Raw genomic sequence first — 21,758 nt, forward strand, 5'->3', positions numbered from 1 at the left:
TGGACACATGCACGACACCCACAACTCCCCTCCCCATGACAATCACACAGACACACACAACTCAGGGATGGAGCTCAAGACAAAGAACTACCTCAGGAACCAATGGAACGTGGACACCAGGCCTGATCAGGACTACCCAAGACCCAGTTCGACCAATCGGAAGGCCAGACTCGCAGATCTACCTACTTTGCTTGTTGTCTATATATTACTGTACTAGTGTTGGAACTAGTCCCTTTTTCTGACGACCCCATACGGATCAGATAGAAAGAGCCGTGCTGCACGCTTTGCATAATATTTTTACACTTGAATAAACCTGCCTTATTATTAAATTATCCACCTCGTCCTATGTCTCCTCTGTTTCTCCTGTCTCAAGTAAAACGAATTAATCAACCACTACTTCACTGTGGATTTTCAGATTTGAGGTAAATAATACTTTTTTTTTTGTAATTGGTGAGGCGGGTTGCAGGAAAGCTTTTGCAGGAAAGCTTTTGTAGTTGAGTTCTTGGATAATAAAATATATAAAAGATATGCAAAGAAGGTGTAAATATATATATATACAGGACAAGACAGTACGAGGACAAAAATGACGTCTGAACTGCTAAGCCATCTTGGAACATCTACATGTATCAGTAGATGTCAAAAAGGGCCGATACAGAAACCCAAACAGCAAGCAATGCAGCTGTAGAAGCACGGATTACCCCATGCATGTATAATTGAGAGAGGTTATGTATTATAAAGTGTTAGGTAATAGACAAGGTGTTCTCTTGACTAGTCAGAATAGCCTACTTTAGTGCGTGTCAGATGTCAAGCGCACAGAGCGCCTCTACTCACAGGATCCAGGGAAGCTGCGCATAATTTTAGATCAGCACTCACAGTGTAGCCTAGCGTGCAGGAGGGGATGAGGGAAGAGGGTTTAGCATAAGTAACTGCTATTGTATTTGAATGCAACAACTTACTTTATGTCACTTTCCTGCTGTTATTTATAAAGAGAGCATAGCCTACTTGAATGATACCTGTCACATATTGGTGCTGCATGCGCTGACAAGCCCATGGAATACAGTCGTGCCTGACAATTTGATGAGAAGTCAGTGGTCCTGGTCCTGTAACTCTCACCAGCCCGCACACCCTTCACTGCCCCGAATTTGCGTTTCATAGTGGCTGCAATCGAAACCCGCAGTTGCCAGACATGGGTGCTATTTTTGCGTTGATTCTGGCGACCTGTCTGAGCGGGGTTTGGGGATGTCAGTTGGCCCACGACTGGAGACCCCAGACTGAGGCGTGCCGTGCGGAGCTCGCGGAGATCATCGTGTTCGCCAAGGTGCTTGCGCTGCACAAGGACTCGTACAGTGTGTATAACTACCTGCCTTGGCAGTATGACACGGACCTCTTCTTCTCCGCAGAGATCGAGCTGCAATGCGACCAGGCGTGGGGCAGCATGCTGGAGGTCCCCACCGGCTCCCGGTTCAATGTCACCGGGCTGGGCTACTTCCCCTGTTACTCCTACAGTGTCGTGGAGAATAGCTCTTACTATTTCTTTCTGAGGTAAGAGACCGTGAAGTCCTGGTGTTGATGGAGGAGCGTTTATCACTTTCAAGCAAGTTTAAATACTGAAATGACACAAGTATAATACACCAGAATATAGACATATAGTGARTGATTGTTTGTGTCTAGATATAATATAACCCTTACATTTCCAGCGGTGTTAACCTTTTTACAGTTTAATGAGAAACTTTTGTCTGATGATAAGACACTAGGTGGAATAGAGTTGAAAGTGCTGGGTCTGTCCTTAGGATTGTCTTGGGATATGTTTTGACTTTGAAAGACCCAAGTGGCAAGCAAACACAGCAGGAAGAATAAACCAAACCGTGGGTGTGTGTGTGCGCGCAATATTATAGTGTGTCATATTGTGTAGCTAGATTCCACAAACCGTTTCGCATGTGAGATAAATATCAACTGATTGAAAAGATGATCAGATTCAGGTCGTTTAGAAGTAACCCCTGTAAAGTTACAAATCACATTMTATTTGTTAGATCGTTTATAAACAGCAGTGAAATGCTTACTTACAGGCCCTTCCCAACAATGCAAAGAGAAAAATCTAGAGAAAATTATAACAAAAGGAATAAATACACAATGAGTAACAATAACTTGGCCATGTACACGGGGTACCAGTACCGAATCAATCAATGTGCAGGACTATGAGATAATTGAGTTTGATACAGTGCCTTSAGAAAGTATTCCCACCCCTTGACTTTCTCCACATTTTGTTGTTACAACCTGAATTTATAATGGATTAAATTTAGATTTATGTGTCACTGGCCTACACACGATACCTCATAATGTTAAAGTGAAATTAATAGAAAATTAAAAGCTTAAATGTTTTGAGACAGTTAGTTCGCCTCTCCCGAGTCCGTATGGGACAAGACTGCAATTACAAATTGGATAACACGAAATTTGGGAGAAAACGGCCCACCCGCCACCCCCTTTGTTATGGCAAGCCTAAATCATTTCAGGAGTAAATAATTGCTTAATAAGTTGCATAGTATCACTCTGTGTGCAATGATAGTGTTTAACATGATTTTTGAATTGATTACAGCATCTCTGTACCCCACACATACAATTATCTTTAAGGTCCCTCAGTCGAGCAGTAGATTTCAAACACAGATTCAACCACTAAGACCAAGGAGGTTTTCCAATGCCTTACAAATAAGTGCACTTATTGGTAGATTGGTACAAAAAAAATGTTTTAAAGCAGACATTGAATATGCCCTCCATAATTATTGGGACAGTGAAGCACTTCATCTTCTTTCGGCTCTGTACTCCAGCACTTCAGATTTTAAATTATACAGTGACTATGAGGTTAAAGTGCAGACTGTCAGCTTATGTATATTCACTTATGTATATTAAAGTAGTCAAAAGTTTAGTATTTGATCCCACATTCCTAGCACACAATGATTACATCAAGTTTGTGACTCTATAAACTTGTTGGATGCATTTGCTGTTTGTTTTGGTTGTGTTACAGATTATTTCTACGTTAATGTGGATGCTACGATGATTACGGATAGTCCTGAATGAATCGTGAAAAGTGATGAGTTATAAAGTTACAGATGCAGAAATCATGCCCCCTCAAAAATTCTTACCTCTCCTGTTATTGTAATGGTGAGAGGTTAGCATATCTTGGGGGTATGATATTTTTTTGCGTCTGTAACTTTCTCACTCATCATTAGTCACGATTCATTCAGGACTGTCCACAATCATGGTAGCATCCATATTGATGTAGAAGTGTTTAGAAACATATTCTATTATTATTTGTGATAAAAGTGACTCCAAAATTACACATGTGGAGTACATTTTTTATGTCACTGTCCCAATAATTAGGGCGGGCACTGTATCATTGAGCATGGTGAAGTTATTAATTACACTTTGGATGTTGTATCAATACACCCAGTCACTACAAAGATACAGGCATCCTATCAGAGAGACTTGAAAAGCAGAAATATTATATCTCTTACTGAAACGTGTCTGGATGTTGACGCTACACACGTAGTACTTGTTAGAGTCTCCATGCAGCGGCTGGATCATATGGCTGCTTCAGGAAAGTCGAAAGGAGGTGGAGTGGAGTGTGTTTTTTCATAAATAACAACTGGTGTTCTGCTTCAAGTGTGAAGGAAATCTCAAGCTTTTTCCCACCTGATATAGAATACCTCTGTCATGCCTGCTCCCGCTCTCCCTCTCCGGCGCTGGAGGGGCTAGGCTGTCCTTCATTTCGCACATCTGTCACCATCATTACGCACAGCAGTGCTCATTGGACTCACCTGGACTCCTTCCCTTTGTTAATTGCCCCGTCTATAACTGTCTCCTCCCCCGTTTGTTCCCTGTGTCGCATTAATGTCGTTATGTGTTCTTGTCCAGACGCTGTCCTGTTCCGTTCCATGTCCGTTGATAATTAAATGTTCACTCCCTGTACCTGCTTCTCATCTCTACCAGCGTCAACCCTCACAACCTCGTGGTAATCTGCTGACCCTTTAATCTATCAAGAGAGTTCTCATTTGAAATTATCATGGCTGTCTACGTAACTCCACAAGTCAACACCACTCTGGCAGTCAACGAACTGTWTGAGGCCATAAACAAACAAGAAACCGCTTGCCCAGAGGCAGCGTTTCTGGTGGGAGGAGACTTTAATGCGGGGAGACTTAAAACTGTCCTTCGTCACTTCTACCTACAAGTCTCCTGCTCCACTAGGGGCACTAAATGTCTAGACCACTTTTATTCTACCCACAGAAATGCATACAAGGCCCTCCCTTGTCCTCCCTTTGGCAAATCTGACCCGGACTCCATTCTCCTGCTGCCTGTTTACAAACAAAACTCAAGCAGTAAGTATCAGTGATGCGCTCAATACAGATGAAGCAGACGCGAGGCGACAAGACCGTTTTGCTAGTACAGACCGGGATATGTTTCAGGATTCATCAGATATCATTGACGCGTTTACCACAACAGTCACGGGTTTCATCAATAAATGTATAGACGATTTCGTCCCTACAGTGACTATAAAAACGTTTCCAAACCAAAAACCATGGATTACAGGCAATATCCGCGCTGGGCTAAAAGCTAGAGCTACCGCTTACAYGGAACGGGACACGGACATGGAKTCATACAAGAAAGCTTCCGACAAGACATCAAACATACAAATGGACAATATAGGATGAAGGTGGAATCCTGTTACACCAGCTCCAACGCTTGTCATATGTGTCAGGGCTTGCAGACGATAATGGATTACAAAGGGAAACCTAGCCATGCAGAACTCCCAAATGAGCTAAATGCCTTTTTATGCTCGCTCCAAGGAATATAACATGAAAGCCCCTGTTTTTTCAGATCTCACTCTCCATGGCTGATGTGAGCAAAATGTTTTAACAGGTTAACACTTACTAGGCCGTCAGGCCAGACGGAAAACCAGGGCGCATTCTCAAAGCATACCCAGACAAACTGGCAAGTGTCTTCACAAACATTTTCAATCTCTCCTTGTCCCAGTCTCTAATCCCAACATGTTCCAAGCTGACCACCATTGTCCCTGTTCCTAAGAGCTCCAAGGTAACCTGCCTAAATGACTACCGCCGTGTAGCAGCTTTGAAAGGCTGCTCACGACACACATCAATACCATTATCCCAGACACCCTAGACCCACTCCCATTCGCATACCGCCACAAATAATCCAATGTTGACAATCTCAATTGCACTTCACACTGCCCTCTCCCACCTGGATAACAGGGGAAATAACTAGGTGAGAATGCTGTTCATAGACTACAGCTCAGCCTTCAACACCATAGTCCCCTCCAAACTCATCACCAAGCTAAGGACCCTGGGACTAAACCAATTCCTCTGCAACTGTATCCTGGACTTCCTGATGGGCCGCCTTTAGGTGGTAAGGGTAGGCAACAACATCTCCACCATAATGACCCTCAACACAGAGGCCCCTCAGGGGTGTGCTTAGTCTTCTCCTGTACTCCCTGTTCACCCACGACTGCGTGGCCACGCACGACTCAAACACCATCATCAAGTTTGCTGACGACACTACGATGGTAGACCTGATCACCAARGGCGATGAGTCAGCTTACAGGGAGGAGGTACGAGACTTAGCAGTGTGACACAAGGACAACAACCTCTCCCTCAATGAGCTGATTGTGGACTATAGGAGAAAGAGGGGAGAGCACGCCCCCATTCACATTGAGAGAGCTGTTGTGGAGCGGGTCGAGAGCTTCAAGTTCCTTGGCATCCACATCACTAAGGACTTAATTAACATGGTTAACATACACCCGCACAGTCTTGAAGAGGGTTTGGCATGGGCCATCGCAAAGCTCTACAGAGGATGGTGCGGACAGATCAGTACATGACTGGGGCCGAGCTCCCTGCCCTCCAGGTCCTCTTTATCAGGCGGTATCAAAGGAAGGCCCGAAAAATTGCCAAAGACTCCAGTCACCCAAGCTATAGACTGTTCACTCTGCTACCATCCCGCAAACAGTGACGGAGCATTGGTTCTCAGACCAACAGGCTCCGAGACAGCTTCTACCCCCATGCCATAAGACTAAATAGCCAATTAATAGTACCCGACTATCTACACTGACTCTATCTTGCACTGACCCTACACACACTCACTAGACTACATATACAAACCATATACACGCTCACTCACACACACTACATTGCCACTCCCAGACAAAACCCACACACATTTACATATATTACGTATGCACGCACACACACACACAAACACACACACGCATACTGACACAACACAAACATACACAGCACACACACACACTTTTACAATCATCATTTGCTGCTGCTACTCTGACTTTATTTTACTCTTATTATTATTATCTATCCTGATGCCTAGTTACTTTACCCTGCCTTCATGTACATATCTACCTCAAATACCTCGTACCTCTGCACATTGATCTGGTTCTGGTACTCCCTGAATATAGCTCCATTCTTGTATATTTTATATATTTTATTTCTTGTGTGTTACTATTTTTAAACTCTGCAATGTTGAGATGGGCTCATAAGCAAGCATTTCAAGGTAAGGTCTACACTAGTTGTATTCGGCGCATGTGACAAATAACCTTTTATTTGATTTGATTTTTGTTATGCGTATGCTTGTCATCGGACTAGGGAGTTTTTTTAGGATAAAAAGCAACGGAATAGAGCTAAGCACAGGCAAAATCCTAGTTGAAAACCTGGTTCAGTCTGCTTTCCAACAGACGATGGGAGACAAATTCACCTTTCAGTAGGACAATAACCTAGAACACAAGTCCAAATATACACTGGAGTTGCTTACCAAGACGACATTGAATGTTACTGAGTGGCCTAGTTACAGTTTTGACTTAAATCGTTTCGAAAATCCATGGCAAGACTTGAAAATGTCTGTCTAGCAATGATCAATAACCAACTTGACAGAGCTTGACGCATTTTTTAAAGAATAATGTGCAAATATTGTACAATCCAGATGTGAAAACCTCTTGGAGACTTACCCAGAAAGACTCACAGCTGTAATCGCTGCCAAAGGTGAATGTAACACGTATTGACTCAGGAGTATGAATACTTACGTAAATTATTTATTTCTGTATTTAATTTTTTATAAATGTGAAAAAAATTATAAAAACATGTTTTCAATTTGTCATTATGTTGTATTGTGTGTAGATGGGTGAGAATTTTTTTTTTAATCCATTTTGAATTCAGGCTGTAAAACAACAAAATGTGGAATAAGTCAAGGGGTCTGAATACTTTCTGAAGGCACTGCATCTCCCTTGGTGTTAGAACAACACAGCAGTCATAGAAAAAAGTGGCCATGGCTTTCCAGCTTGTGTAATTAGAGGCCGACAATTCCCAACCGCTTAGGGGAGACCCTCAAAGCTAGGAGTTTAGGCTGATGGTGTTATCTCCACACCAACCACAGGCTGTCTGGGAAGTCCTTTGTATCCCAAACACAGAACAACCCTGATGAATGACACCAAGCCTTCTGTTCTGAGAGATGAACTTGTGCAGACAGGTTTAACATGTCTCATGTCCTGTGTTTCTTTCATTCTCAGCACCTAGAACAGATAAGTGCACAGTCATTCAAAGAGTCTTTCAAAGGCATTTCAGCTATCCCGCATGGAGGTTCACCGCCAAGTACAATAGTGACCGTGTGTTTAGATAGTCAGAGGGAAAGAGTGTGTGTGTGTAGATGAGTTGGATGGCCAGCTAGTCAGAGGGAAAGAGTGTGTGTGTGTAGATGAGTTGGATGGCCAGCTGCATTTTCAATCGTTTTTTGAAGACCCCAGGTTCATAGGCCCCCTGCTGCCAATCCATATCCTCAAACACACGCACACACTCCCACATGAACATACAGACATTAACACAGACTACATGCACGCACGTTTTAAACACACACAGAAAATGGTGTGTTCCGTTTGAGAGGACAGGTTGATGGTGTCATGATGTAGCCCTTCTCCATTATTGGGAAATCCTAAAGGCATTATTGGGGGTTTTGCTGATCTGAAAGTGTCCTCAACTACAAGCCATAGGGATTAACCCTGCAATCAGCCAGCTACTATGGGAGGAAACAACCTAATAAGGGTTACAGTAAGACACAGACATATGGGCCCACGGATTTAGGGTGCAATGAAAACTAGAATAAAACAGCCCGAGACATTGACATTTAGTGTGCTGCGTTAAACTGTCACTAAAAGTTCCTTAAAAAGCCAATATAAGAATACTGTATACATCCTCTGATGCATCTCTGAACTACATATGTAGGACCATAATTTGATCACTCTTTTGTTTCTGAGAATTTTCCTGCACGGCAGGAAATGCAAACTTGTAGTGTATTCAAGGTTTAAAAAGGCTTCTAAAGTTTGTAAATTCCACTTTAAAAGGTCAGACTTTATTTGCCCTAATGAAAAATGTATCAACAAAAATCCATTATACATAATAATTCACATTTCCTGTTGCTTCAGGATAATTTCCCTGCTGTAGCAAACGGGCTCAAATAAAATCCTTCATCTGTACCTTCCTTCATTAGGATGCTGGGATGGAGGGGGATGTGTATGCCTGAGCCTCTAGTGCTGCTCTGCAGCTTCTCAGCTAATCTCAGACCTCCGTCTTAAACATTTAACAGAGGAGTCTTCAGTTCAAGTAAGCATTGTTCTCGTCATTCTGCAAACATGGTTCTCTCAGGCTTTGAATCAGCAAGCCAGTGCTGAAAAGTTTCCATCAGAGTCTCCAGTGAGCTCCCATTTCCTGTTAAAGCCCACCAAATGACACAGTCTGAAACAGCCTCTCCTAATCAATCGCGACTATGAGTGCCCAGGACAGGACTAAAGGATAGTTTAGCATAGGAAGAAATGCAATAAGGAATCTCCCACTGGACCCAAACTGTAGACTGGTTGATTGGTCTGCCTGTCTGTGCCAAATGTAGCAGTCTCACTCCCATAACATTGTTGCTGGTCTGCTGTTTAACAAAGTGAAGAAACAGATTATTATTCTTGGAGTAGAATGTGTGTGTTAAGGCTTTACAGTTAATATCATGGTTAGGACTTAATAGTTCATCTCTTGCTTTCATCTAACCAGATTAAGTGAAGGGGTCATGACAGCCATTCTTTCTGAACTCACAAGGGGGTCTTCACAAGTTACTGTAGGTCAATAAATTTCAATGCAGTGGTGGTACTCTGACTAGCTTTAAGCCTCAAGACACTCAGCTGCCTGCCGCTAGGGAGGGCTACTATAAACTGGAAGAAGTTTCCTTCTCTATTTTCTAATTACTAGAATAACTGATCTGAGAAGATAGAATAGGTGAAAGCATTGTCTGAGAGCAATAAACACTTGATCTTGTCTACTGCAGGGCTTTTGTCACAGTGCTATAATATCTCCATTGTGTTCAGTTCACTTACGTAAGTACGACTTGGTAACAGGCCCGGTCCTGGCTGATATGCCGCCCTCCCCCTAACCCAGCAAAGTAAAATAGTAGCCTAGTAGCCTGCAATGCACTTTTATGAATAACATCCATGTGCAAGTTATCGTTTGTTAAACAGGCTGTTGCATTTGCTTTATAGTCCTGATACCTGACAAAGACCTAAGACTAATCCTTCTTGCTATTCAAGCTCTGAATTTCAACTACTGTACCATAGCCAGCACATTTTAAAGTCAATTGAAATACATTTGCCAAAATTATATAATTACTCCTCTCTTTACAGAAATAAATACAATAATTTCAAAATAGTTCACCAGAGAGCATGACTTAGCTGCAGAGGATCATCAGCTTCTTAAAAAAAATTGCTGTGGTTTGTTTCAAATCACAAGAACGTAGGCCTATGCTTTGTTTGGAAGCCAGCAATTTGGGCAGCACGCATGGCAATAACCCTAGCTGATTATTGAGTTGCAACTGTCAGGGAAAAGCATTTAAAATATGTGTGAAGATAATGTCATGAGTATATTGTGAAATCTCTCTCCAGAATGCACTCAGCACTCCATCCAGTTCTTGCGCATTTAATTCCCTCTGGGTACAGACGTTCACCATATATTCCACGTTGGCTCAACGTTCATTCAACCAGTGTGTGCCCAGTGGGTTGTTTCATTGTGTGAATTGTTTGCCCTTTGATTGATAATTTTAATAAATTCCCCATTACATATGTAACCGGTGGTAAATTTACCGTTAATCCCTGTCATTTGGTTACATTCATTTATGAAAATGCATAAATTCATTTTCAGAGTGGAAAAGAATTCACATTAACCTGCTACACTTGTGAGAAGTAAGTTTGGGTTTTTGTTTCATACCATTTACAAGTTTTGTAAATGTTTTCCTTGTCTTTTGTTTGGAACGATCCATGTGAGCAGTGAACATGTCTCTGGTTTATTTCTCTGTCCTGCTAATGTTGACGGAGTGCGCGCGCCTGAGCACGCATAAAGTAGGATACTTCTGACTACCACTAATAATAAGCTGAGCTTCACCTCACCTCACACAGTAAGTCAACCAAGTCAGCTTTTTTTAACATCCATTGCAAATGATAGGCTAATAGTTCATGTCACACCCTGACCTTAGAGAGCCTTTTTATGTCTCTATTTGGTTTGGTCAGGGTGTGGTTTGGGGTGGGCATTCTATGTTTTGTTTTCTATGATTTTGTGTTTCTATGTTTTGGCCGGGTATGGTTCTCAATCAGGGACAGCTGTCTATCGTTGTCTCTGATTGGGAACCATACTTAGGTAGCCCTTTTTCCCTCCTTTCGAAGTGGGTAGTTGACTTGTGTTTGTGGCACTATGCCCTCGTAAGCTTCATGGTTGTTTATTTTGTTTATTGTTTTGTTGGTGTCATTCCAAAATAAAGGATAACGTTTACCACGCTGCACTTTGGTCCACTTCCTTTGACGGCCGTGACAGTTCCTCACAGCATTTGAAAAATCTTTTCAACACTCTCCCCCTTGATAACCACCAGGCCTCGGTGTGAAAGAGCAAAATGTCATGCTTTGATGATTCCATATATCCTTTTGAAACATAATAAACTGCCTGAACACTTCCCTTGTGCAAAAAAAAGTTGTGTCTGTCCTGAGCTCACTGGCATAGGAAAATTAAGGCCTGGTACAGGTTAGTTGATACAATGTTGCAAGTTCGCTAGTCACAGCTTCGGAATCTGGACCAATGACATGCAGTCCAGGTAGGAACTGTCTATTGAGCCCCATCCCCAGAATCCCATACCCATCACTTTATTCTGCAGAACACGGAAGAGTGCATTAGTTTTATGGAAATTTCCATCATATGCAATGAGCAAAAAGCAAACACGGTGGCAGTCTCTAGATGGGTTGCGAACTGTTCATTCAAAGCATTTTATACTTCCACATAGTTGCCCCTGGGCCTGTTTCATGAGCTGGCACTCTCATCGTTGTCACGAAATGCCAACTTCTGTTTACCTAGGTAGCATGTAGTATTAATTAGCTAGGTCTTTCAAAATCTCACGGTTCTCTTTTTCCTTTGCACTGTGCTGATGTTCAATATCTGTTGTTCATTCAATGTGAAATCTATCCGTGAGCTGCCAAATGTCTTAAGAGCTATTGTATCTGGCTTTGGATGTGAGATACCGATTTCTCATGCTTGTTGAGTGCTATTGGCAAGTTATTTAAGTTACAGTAACCGACTCAGAGTTGGTTGCTAGCAGTGCAGCCACAGAGCCAGTCTTTCCATTGATACCACTCAAATTGAAAATATATTTCTATTTTCTGTCCCTTCCTTTGATGTAGGTCCCTAAACTCAGCCTAGGGGAAAGGTAGCCTCTAGTAATTTCTATGTTAATAGATGGACGGTAACTACATAATATCTTCAGGCCGGTGATGCTGACACCGTTACGGTGCAACCAGCTGTCTACGTTGCTGAATGCTTGCTGATACGTTTTGCTATTTGCTGCCAGAGCCATAGCTATATTTGTAGTAGACGAGTACCATCCTTCATTTATTTTTGCCCTAGAAAATACACATACTTTTATGAGAACAGGCATGTTGTTTTGGGTTAGCAGACGAAGCCCCCAAATGCTAGCTAGCTACCCAACTTGCAAATCCGTGTCAGTTATCATTATCTTTGTCCGACTTGAAATTAGTTGGCTAGCTAGCTAACACATTTGCTAGCCAGTTCGAGTTGAAACATTATTGAAAGCAAGCTGGCTATATCCTATGATTAGTTAGCAAGCTTGTATCCAAGTGCTTGCACTGTATTAACCCTAAATGCCAATGGGCTACAGTTAGCTGCTGTTAGAAAGGTAGCTAGCTAATGTGAGCTATGCACATCTCCCTCTTATATGCTACATCACATGTTAGCTTGGTTTATTTAGCTATTTACAGTATCTTTCCCCTTTCATCTGTGATATCATAGCTAGCCTGGCTCACTAGCATTAATAAATATTATACAACGGGTGGGTCTAATCCTGGATGCTGATTGGTTAAAACCCCATTCCAGCCAGTGTCTATTCCAAGATACCACCGGCTAAGGCTATGACGTTGAAATGACTATTCTACAGTATTTGACTGTGCAATCCACTGTCTCATTAGCCAAACCAGGAAATGTATAAATTGATCTCCACTGTAAAAAGCATCTAGACATTATCTCCCATTTCTTTCAGACTAGCATTTCATTTTCAACTGCAGAGATTTGTATTAACCTTGCTTGACAGGCAGCAGAAGTAACCATGTCTGATGTAATCCATTCCTGGCCATCTGGCAATATTGTTGAAATGCATTGGAAGTTTACACCAACTTTATGAAAGTCCATTTTATTACATTTTTTCCTTTTTATTCCAAGTACAAATTACAAATATCCAGCACAAATATTTGTTACACAGATTATCAGCAATCAACAATTTACATCACTACATCAAACATGTCTACCACAAAACAAAATGCATAGTTAAAACAAGAAGAGACCTTAAATAAAAAAATAAAAATTGCAATTGTTTTCACTCAAAGAATCTCATTATAATAATTCAAGGACCATTTTTGTTATTAACTAGGGATTCAACTCAATCAGAAATATTTGTAATTTTGGTATAGCTTTCTGGAATTTTTGTTTATGTTAACTTTTAAGTTAATGTATTTGGTAACAAGATTGCAATATTAACATACAATATCCTTCATGTCAACAACATTGGTAGTGTTCAAAAAGCTAAATATGTACTCCGCAAGGTTTTCTCCAAAAATCTATCATAGATTTACATTCTTAGAAAAAAGTGCATGAGATTTTCACCTTTTTTGCAGAAAACACATACATGTCAACAACATTGGTAGTGTTCAAAAAGCTAAATATGTACTCCGCAAGGTTTTCTCCAAAAATCTATCATAGATTTACATTCTTAGAAAAAAGTGCATGAGATTTTCACCTTTTTTGCAGAAAACACATACATATCATCAACATCAAGAAATGTGGACACCGTGGAATTATATGGATGTATAGTATCTTATGCATTAACCCTGCTTTTTCCAGACAATGTCAGGAATAAACATGTTCCAAACAATATGTACCTCTAGGCATAAATTTGTTCCTTGAATGGAAAGTGTCTTTATGTATTTGTTACAAGATTTCTCAAATAAGCCCACACTTTACAGGCTGAGTTCTGGATAAGCTTTGTGATCATCACCAAAGCTAAGATTAGTTTTCCTTAGTGTAGTCAGACCACTAGGAATGGCTTTGATCACAGAAATAAACTCTCTGAAAGGTATTGGAAACTCATTCAATGTAATAAATTGTTCGTATGAAAGAATATTACCCCTGTTGTCGAATACATATTTCATGCCAGCTAGGGTAGAACAATGACTTACTCCTTACAGTTATTTCTGAATTATTCCACAAAAGAGCATTATGCGGGGAAAAGTTGTGAAGGAAAAATATTTTCCAGGACATTAAAGCGTGTTGGGGAAACCTACCTAATTTAGTAGGTGATCTTTCAGGAAAATAATTACATTTCAGTCAAAATGTAAGACCTCTCAACTTATTAAATACATTGTTTGGAATGAAATACCAAATGGATTCTGTACTGACCGAACATCGTTTCAACCAATTGACCTTGAACATGTTATTTTTGTCAACAAAATCCAACACTACCAGACCTCCTTCAGATCTCTTATTTCAGAGTATAGACTTTTTAGTTTGTAAGACTTTTACAAATAAGAAATGCCTTGTCAATCTCATTACAGGTAGAGGGATTTACAAATAAAGACAATGAGACGGTACACAAAGTGAGACAGTCCCTCTGCTTTGGACAGAAGCACTCTTCCAAGTGTACATAGATCCCTTTGTAGCCAATTATTAAATATGTACTTTGTTTTCTTAATTTTAGGAGAGAAATTCATATATGTTCCTAAATATTTAACGCAGTCCTTTACAGGAATATTTTATATTTCTTTATCATTAGAGTCATATACTGTAAACATAAGATTTCACATTTAGAAACATTCAGTTTTAATCCAAATGCAATAGAGAATGCAGAGATGGCATTAAGGGAATGGGCGACCTGGTCTTAGTCTCTTAAAAGAAGAGTAGTATTGTTAGCCAGCTGGTAAATTGTTATATCTCAGTCAAAAATTGATAAGCCATGCAAATGTGCATACCAAAATGAATAAGAAAGGTGAAGACAGACATCCCTGTCGTACATTTATGTTGATACCGACTCTTTTGGATATATTAAGGTTTAGTATCACAGAACTATTTAAATCTTTGTAAAACATGTGAAGGACTTTGATCACATTTTTACCGAAACCGAAAGTGAAATGAATGTTCAACTATGTCAAAGGCTTTACAGAAAATGTAAAGAGTCAATTGCATCTGTACAATCCATAAGGTCCAACCCTAAACTAATGTTGAAACTTAATGTGACGGCCTTTCATAAAGCCTGTTTGAGTGTCATTTATAATTGGATCTATTCATTTCTTTAATCCTTTGGCATAAACCAGAGCAATCAATTTGTAATCAATGTTTAACGAAGTGATGGGTCTCTAATTGCCAATGAGAGAGGGGTCTTTATCAGGCTTCGAAATCAGTGAAATAAGGCCCTACTTCATAGTGGAAACCATTTCAGAAGTTTCAATGAAACCTTGAAACACATAAAAAGTAACTCCCAAAACTATATAAAATTCAACTGACAGGTCATCAGGGCAAAGTGATTTCTTTAATTGACACTATTGATTCGTAAACTGAGTGGAATTCCTCCTCAAACACAGGGACATAGTTCTGAATGTAACTTTCTTAACCATCTACCTGAAGTTGTGAGTTGTAAAGGTTTTCATAAAAGGAATTGGCAAACGTTGATATTTCAGTGGGATCTTTTCATAATACATCATTCATTTTGAGTGCAGTTATAGATTTTCTTTTGTAGTTTCTATTTTCGAGTGCAAATAAATAACTGGTGTTTCTTTCCCCCTCTTCAATCCATTTTGCTATTGATCTGACAAAAGCACACTTTGCCAGATCTGTGTAAAACTGTTCTAACTCTAGTTTTAAAGATTTAAGTTCAGACTCTAATTCTTGAGATAAATTATCTTTCTTTAGAAGACTGTCAAGATTGCTCATTTAAAAACATTATCTAAGGGCGGTGCACAATTGGCCAAGCGTCGTCCGGGTTAGGGGAGGGTTTGGCCGGCCTGGTTGTCCCTGTTCCATCGCTCTCTAGTGACTCCTGTGGCGGGCCGGGCGCAATGTACGCTGACACAGTCGCCAGGTGTACAGTGTTTCCTCTGACACATTGGTGCGGCTGGCTTCTGGGTCAAGCAAGTATTGTGGCAAGAAGCAGTGAGGCTTGGCGTGGTCATGTTTCTGGGGACGCACAGCTCTCAACCTTCGCCTCTCCCGAGTCCGTACAGGAGTTGCAGCAATGGGATAAGACTGTAACTACCAATTGGATATCACGAAATTGGGGAGAAAAGGGGGGTTAAATAAAATAATAAAAGACATTAAAAAACATTATCTAAGGTGCTTTAGGTGCTTCAGCTCTTTGGCATGTTTAATAGATTAAAACGCTGACTTTAAATTTGAAGAATTTCCCATTTACTTCCATGACCCAATTCTTCTCTCGCAAAAATGTATTTGGCTATTGATTTGATGTTCCCATTGAAAATAGGTTATTTAAGAAGTGTGTTGTTTAATTTCAAATAGCCTCGATTACCCTTAGATAATCTACATCTACAACAAATTGTAACAAAGAGGGGGAAATTAGGAATACATTTATAATAGATTTTAGTGACATCATTTTGTTGGTCCAGGTATAACCCCTTGCATCCAGATTGAAATAAGACCAGGCATCAACAACAGAGGGGGGTTGGAAAGTGTTCATATAAAGTTATAGTTCGAACGGTAAATTTACTATTTGCAGTACTCACAGTTCAAGTGTGGTGTCATGTCACAAGAATCAACCAGCAATCTTTCATCCTTCAATGAACACGTGGGCCCTTGAACCCAGCTTTTTGCCCTCTTGTCGAGCATTCTGTATTAGCGGCCACAGCTTCTCCCTAGGAGTCTGATCCTGCGGTATACAGAGCCTCTTTGATGCGAAGCGTCTTCTAGTCCAGCAACTTGTTCCCCTTGGCCGCTTTCCAGATGATCTCCCTGTAGTGGCGCATGGTGAAGCACAGAATTACATTGCGAGAAGGTCCATCAGAGTTTCGATTCCCAAGTCGATGAACCACATTGATCACATATCTTAGTTTGTCTTTGATGCACGGAGCCACCTGCCCCAGGATATGATGACGGCTTCCCTGATGTCCTCTCGCTCTACCTCTCTTACACCTTGGATTTTCAGATTCCACCTGCGAGAGTAACATTGAAGTTCAGCTACACTCTCACTCAGCTCCATGTTTTCTGACTGCAGTTTCTTCCCCTCATTCTTTAGAAACGTTATCTTTTCCTTGTTCCCGCTCACATCTGTGTGAAGCTGACGGACATTTTCTGACAAACCATCCATCTTCATTGATATTTCTTTGGTAGCCCACTCTATGGTGGACACTTTGGAGAATGTGGCGTCTTGTTTAGTAGTTAGGGTCTGGATTGCAGTGAGAAGTTCAGACATGGAAATGTCCATTTTCACTTTTTTCCGCCGGTGGACTTTTGCCTGAGGTAAAGAGGTTGCAAGTATCTCATCCTGGTCCATTTCCTTCTTTGCTTGCTTGAGCTCGCACCATTTTGTGTGTCCATGTTGCTCTAGCTGTCATCGTTGCTATCTAGCATGCCTGCCATCTTCTGTGAGACTTAGGTATGTCGTCTTCTGTTGTCTTTCTGTCGTGTTCTGCCCATTCAACTTGAGGAAAACAAACTCTAAACTAAACTTGCCATATATAGCTAAAACCAGTAATAGTTAGTTTAATGCTACATTGATAGCAAATATTGGACGAGCTAAATGTGCGTGCATTGCACTCATATGCAGACTTGACGATAAATGTCCACATGGCAGCTGGGGGCAGAGCAAAACATGTTGTCTCTGGGCAATTGGGTGTCATTGGCAAAAGTGGGCATGTAAGTATTCCATACTAGAGGTCTTCACGGATCCACCTTTACCCAAATACCCAAGACCCGAACTTGGACCCAAGCGGGTCCGGATCTGAGATGATTGTCGGATCTGATATGATTGTCATAGGTCTCGGGTATTTGTAATTTTAACTGACTTGTTCGGAAGGGCCCATACAGATCCAAACGCGTCTGCTGCAGTAGAGAGAGAGAAATTATATCATTTATGCTGCTGCTCTTGCTTTTCACGAGCACTTGTGGCACTTGTAGCTTGTTGGCCAATCATAAGTCATCAAAGCGGCAATAGGCAGTCATAGATGATGAAACACAGAGAGATGAAAGATAGATTAATTATTATTCAAATTTTTTGGTACATTTTGGGGAGAAGGCTGGCTTCCCTTGGCATCCATGAATACACACCACTGAGGCTACAACAACCAAGAGCCAACAGGTAGGCAGGCTGCTACTAAATATTCTGAATTAAGTTATTGGTAACTGTAGGATGATAAAGATCATGCACTGCAGCCTCAGTTAGCTAGCTTAACTAGATTTTCCCAGTTTGATGCAGTCCAAGACAGGTACTACGTAATCATATTGATGTTAAATAACCTAGCTGTGGCAGCTATTAGTATACTGTAGCACAAGTCGGCTTGATCGGTTGCGGTCTCTCGTATCTCCCTCCCTCCTCCCCGTGTCACTCGCTCACAGTACGGCTCCTCCCCCTCCCGCTAGAGTGGCACCTCTCTCCTTCTATGGCTTTATCAGCTCTGGTTAATAAAGTAGCTTAAAAAATTACTTTTCTGCTGCTTCCCTAACTCAGACCTGGTCTGGATCCGACCAGGTCTATATGGAACGGGTCTAGTTGTCCTCGGGTACGTTCGGAACAGGATCCGTGAAGACCTCTAATCCATACCCAACCCTCCAGTAAATTGTGATGAACTCACTTACAAAACTCAGTTTGACAAGACTGACTTTATGACCAAAATTATGCTATTTACACTTTGTAGTCAATTTTGACACTAGAATTAATATTGCTGACTCATATCGATGCCACATAGGCCATTTTAAAACCAGAGAAGTTGGTTCTAAGGGGCATTTGACCTTTCATATAAGGAATTTGATTTATAGCATTTACTTTGACTTCAGCATGACAATTTAGTACTTTTTCCATCGCTGTACTTAAGTACATTTAAAACCAGATACTTTTTGACTTTACTCAAGGATTATTTTACTGGGTGACTTTCACTTGAGTCATTTTCTTTTACGTTTACATAGATCAGACAGACAAGTGTGATACCTCAGATTCAAGGGTGTTTATTTAAAACAATAAAGAAAAAGAAGAAACAGGTTTCCTCCTGGTTACCGCATTCTGGGCTCCAGGGAATGCTGTCTCCTCTGGGGTAGATCACCGAGCCCCTCGGATCTAGCAGACCTTGAGTACGTCTATCCGGTAGCAACCTCTCACTATCTCCATCCCTCCCGTGTGCTGCCCTCATGGCAGCTTTATGGGCCCCGTACGGGTGGTGAGCAATCAGCCCCAAAACACCTCATTTGGTCTTCATCCACCTGGGGAGGGTCCTTTAGCCTGGCTGACTGTCGGATTGTGGAGTACGGTGGTCGGGTCGTCCTTAAGTCCCCTCCAATGGCTCCCGGACTCATCCTGCGTACCTTCAGCAGAGCCTCGGTATTCTGGTGCGTCTCCACGGCTCCCAAGAGGTCCTCCAAGGTCTGGGGCGTGCATAGGCTCGCCATCCTCTTCATTTTGCGAGGTAGCGTCTGTAAGAAATGATCCATGACCACTTTGTCAGTAACGGGGAGGGTGGTTACGTCGATTAGGAGCCATGCCCTGGTGATGCACAGTAGGTTGCTCATCTGGGCTCAGGGGGAAAGCGTCGGCCACGAACCTCTAGTGGTGGACCAGTTGGGCCCGACGGGCCAGGCTGTACCGGTAGCGGCTGAGTACCTCCCTATTGAGACCGTCGTAGTTAGCCACCTGTTCGGTGTTGAGGTCATAGTACGCCTTTGGTCGTCTCCGGACAGGGACGGGAACAGCAGACTCGCCCACTTCGCCTTGGGACATCCTTCCCGGAGTGCTGTCCGTTCGAACGTGCAAAGGTAGGTCTCGATGTCGTCATCGTCCATTAGCTTTATTAAAAATTGATTGGAATGCAAATCGATCTGCGTTTCTCCCCACAGCTTCCTGACTTCCTCAAGCAGGCAGACTTTCTGTAAAAGCTGTTCTCCCAGCGATCATTCCTGAATGTCCTGTTGCGCTTGTTGGGCCCAAACGAACTGAGCTATCAACCCGTCCATGCTGATACCGCGTAAATGTCAACCCTGATCCGACCACGTTGTCAAATGCCGCGTTCTCCACCACTTGTGGCAGATCAGTGGTTTACTCATCAGCCCCAATTAGTCCTGGCCGGACCCGTCGAGACCTGGCACATCCAGCAGAGGGAGCCACTGCCGCTTGATGTAGACTCCGTCTGTCACCTGGCTTCAACGAGTCTCCCCCTGGTGGCTTATCCACTGTACGCCACATAAGGTATCGTAACTTTTATTCAAGTATGGCAATTGAGTACTTTTTCCACCATTGTGTGGCCGCATCATGAACCAACCAGCCAGCTTGTTCCATTTCGGTAGGGCAAAACTCACCAGTCAAACCATAAAAGAAAAGCTAAGAAATAGGAGAGAGGCTGCATTAATTAAACCAACATGCTTTTGACTAAACAAGGTTATGACGAGAGGACAAGCTTTCCTATGAAGGAACAGGGTTTTATGTGGAGGGATGGGAGAGAGAGGGATGGGAGCTGTTTAAAGTTGGGGAATTTGAGAGGAGATGTGAAAAGGGGTCTGAGGGTTTGAAACAAAGGATAATCCCTATAACTGCTGTCCCATTGACTCTACTGTATGTAGTTGATACCTTATGCTGAGGGTGTAATGTAGATGATACGTTGGTTTGGTAGAACTGCGACAATATAGCTAGCTAATACAGAAAGCGCATCCAGGATATTACTTAGCTAAGCCAGCATTTTTTCTACAACCATTGCCTGGGGAACTGTTTGGGAATGTACACAAGTGGTTGGGGCTTAATTATGTTTCTGCTAAGTGCCATGGAATTTGTAGAAGCTGAGTAGAAATTTAAACCAGTGGAAACATTGGCCTGTATTTACTAGTGCTGGTTGACATTAGTGCGCCCTCTGTGAGTATTTGATTGGTTTATACATCAGCTTGTAATCCAATAGGAACCAAATGTCCGGAGACATAGGCCTCATGCTAGACTTGAGAAGTAGGGGAAACACTGGCCATATGCAACAGAGCAAAGAGTGAGAGAGGAATGGATGGAGGAAGGGTGAGAGAGATCGGGCAAGGGATGGAGGAAGGGAGAAAAAAAGGGACAAAACGTACGGTTCATGAATGATGTGGTATAAAACAATCCACAAAGCCATGCTTGTCAGGATGGGAAGTATCCATGTCTCAGGAGCATGGAATTAATTAAAACCAGTGCATCAGTTATTGTTTTGAGGGAGATATTGGTTCCAGCGTCCTTCAAAATATATAGTTAAATTAATTTCAAAGCTATTGAAATGAGTACACACAGACGTTCTCGATGGTCTTGTATATTGTGAGTGTGTTATTGTGTCTGTGCAAAATAGTTAATTAGAACCATATGCATTTTTTGGGGGGGCCAACACAGTCAAACACAGAGTGTTATTCCCGCCGGATCCTCTCTCACCAGCCACATACAGTGCCATCGGAAAGTATTCAGACACCTTACATTTTTCCACATTTTGTTACGTTGCATTTTCTAAAATGTATTAGATAGTTTTTTTCCCTCATCAATCAACACATTATACCCCACAATGACAAAGCAAAAACAGGTTTAGACATTTTTTGCTAATTTACTAAAAATAATAAACAGAAATATTACATTTACATAAGTATTCAGACCCTTTACTCAGTACTTTGTTGAAGCACCTTTGGCAGCGATTACAGCCTCGATTCTTCTTGGGTATGACGCTACAAGCTTGGCACACCTGTATTTGGGGAGTTTCTACCATTCTTCTCTGCAGATCCTCTCAAGCTCTGTCAGGTTGGATGGGGAGCGTTGCTGCATAGCTATTTTCAGGTCTCTCCAGATATGTTTGATCGGGTTCAAGTCCGGGCTCTGGCTGGACCACTCAAGGACATTCAGATACTTATCCCGAAGCCACTCCTGCTTTGTCTTGGCTGTGGGCTTAGGGTAGTTGTCCTTTTGGAAGG

The 21,758-nt window shown here is 41.8% G+C and overlaps 1 pseudogene; it reads left to right on the forward strand.

The window, feature by feature from the left end:
- The first annotated feature begins 879 nt into the window (after positions 1-879).
- Positions 880-21,758, forward strand: part of LOC111969955 (coiled-coil domain-containing protein 3-like) — a 42,020-nt pseudogene continuing 21,141 nt past the window's right edge.

This window comes from Salvelinus sp. IW2-2015, linkage group LG11 (assembly GCF_002910315.2).
Source record: "Salvelinus sp. IW2-2015 linkage group LG11, ASM291031v2, whole genome shotgun sequence".
In the NCBI taxonomy this organism is placed as follows: Eukaryota; Metazoa; Chordata; class Actinopteri; order Salmoniformes; family Salmonidae; genus Salvelinus; species Salvelinus sp. IW2-2015.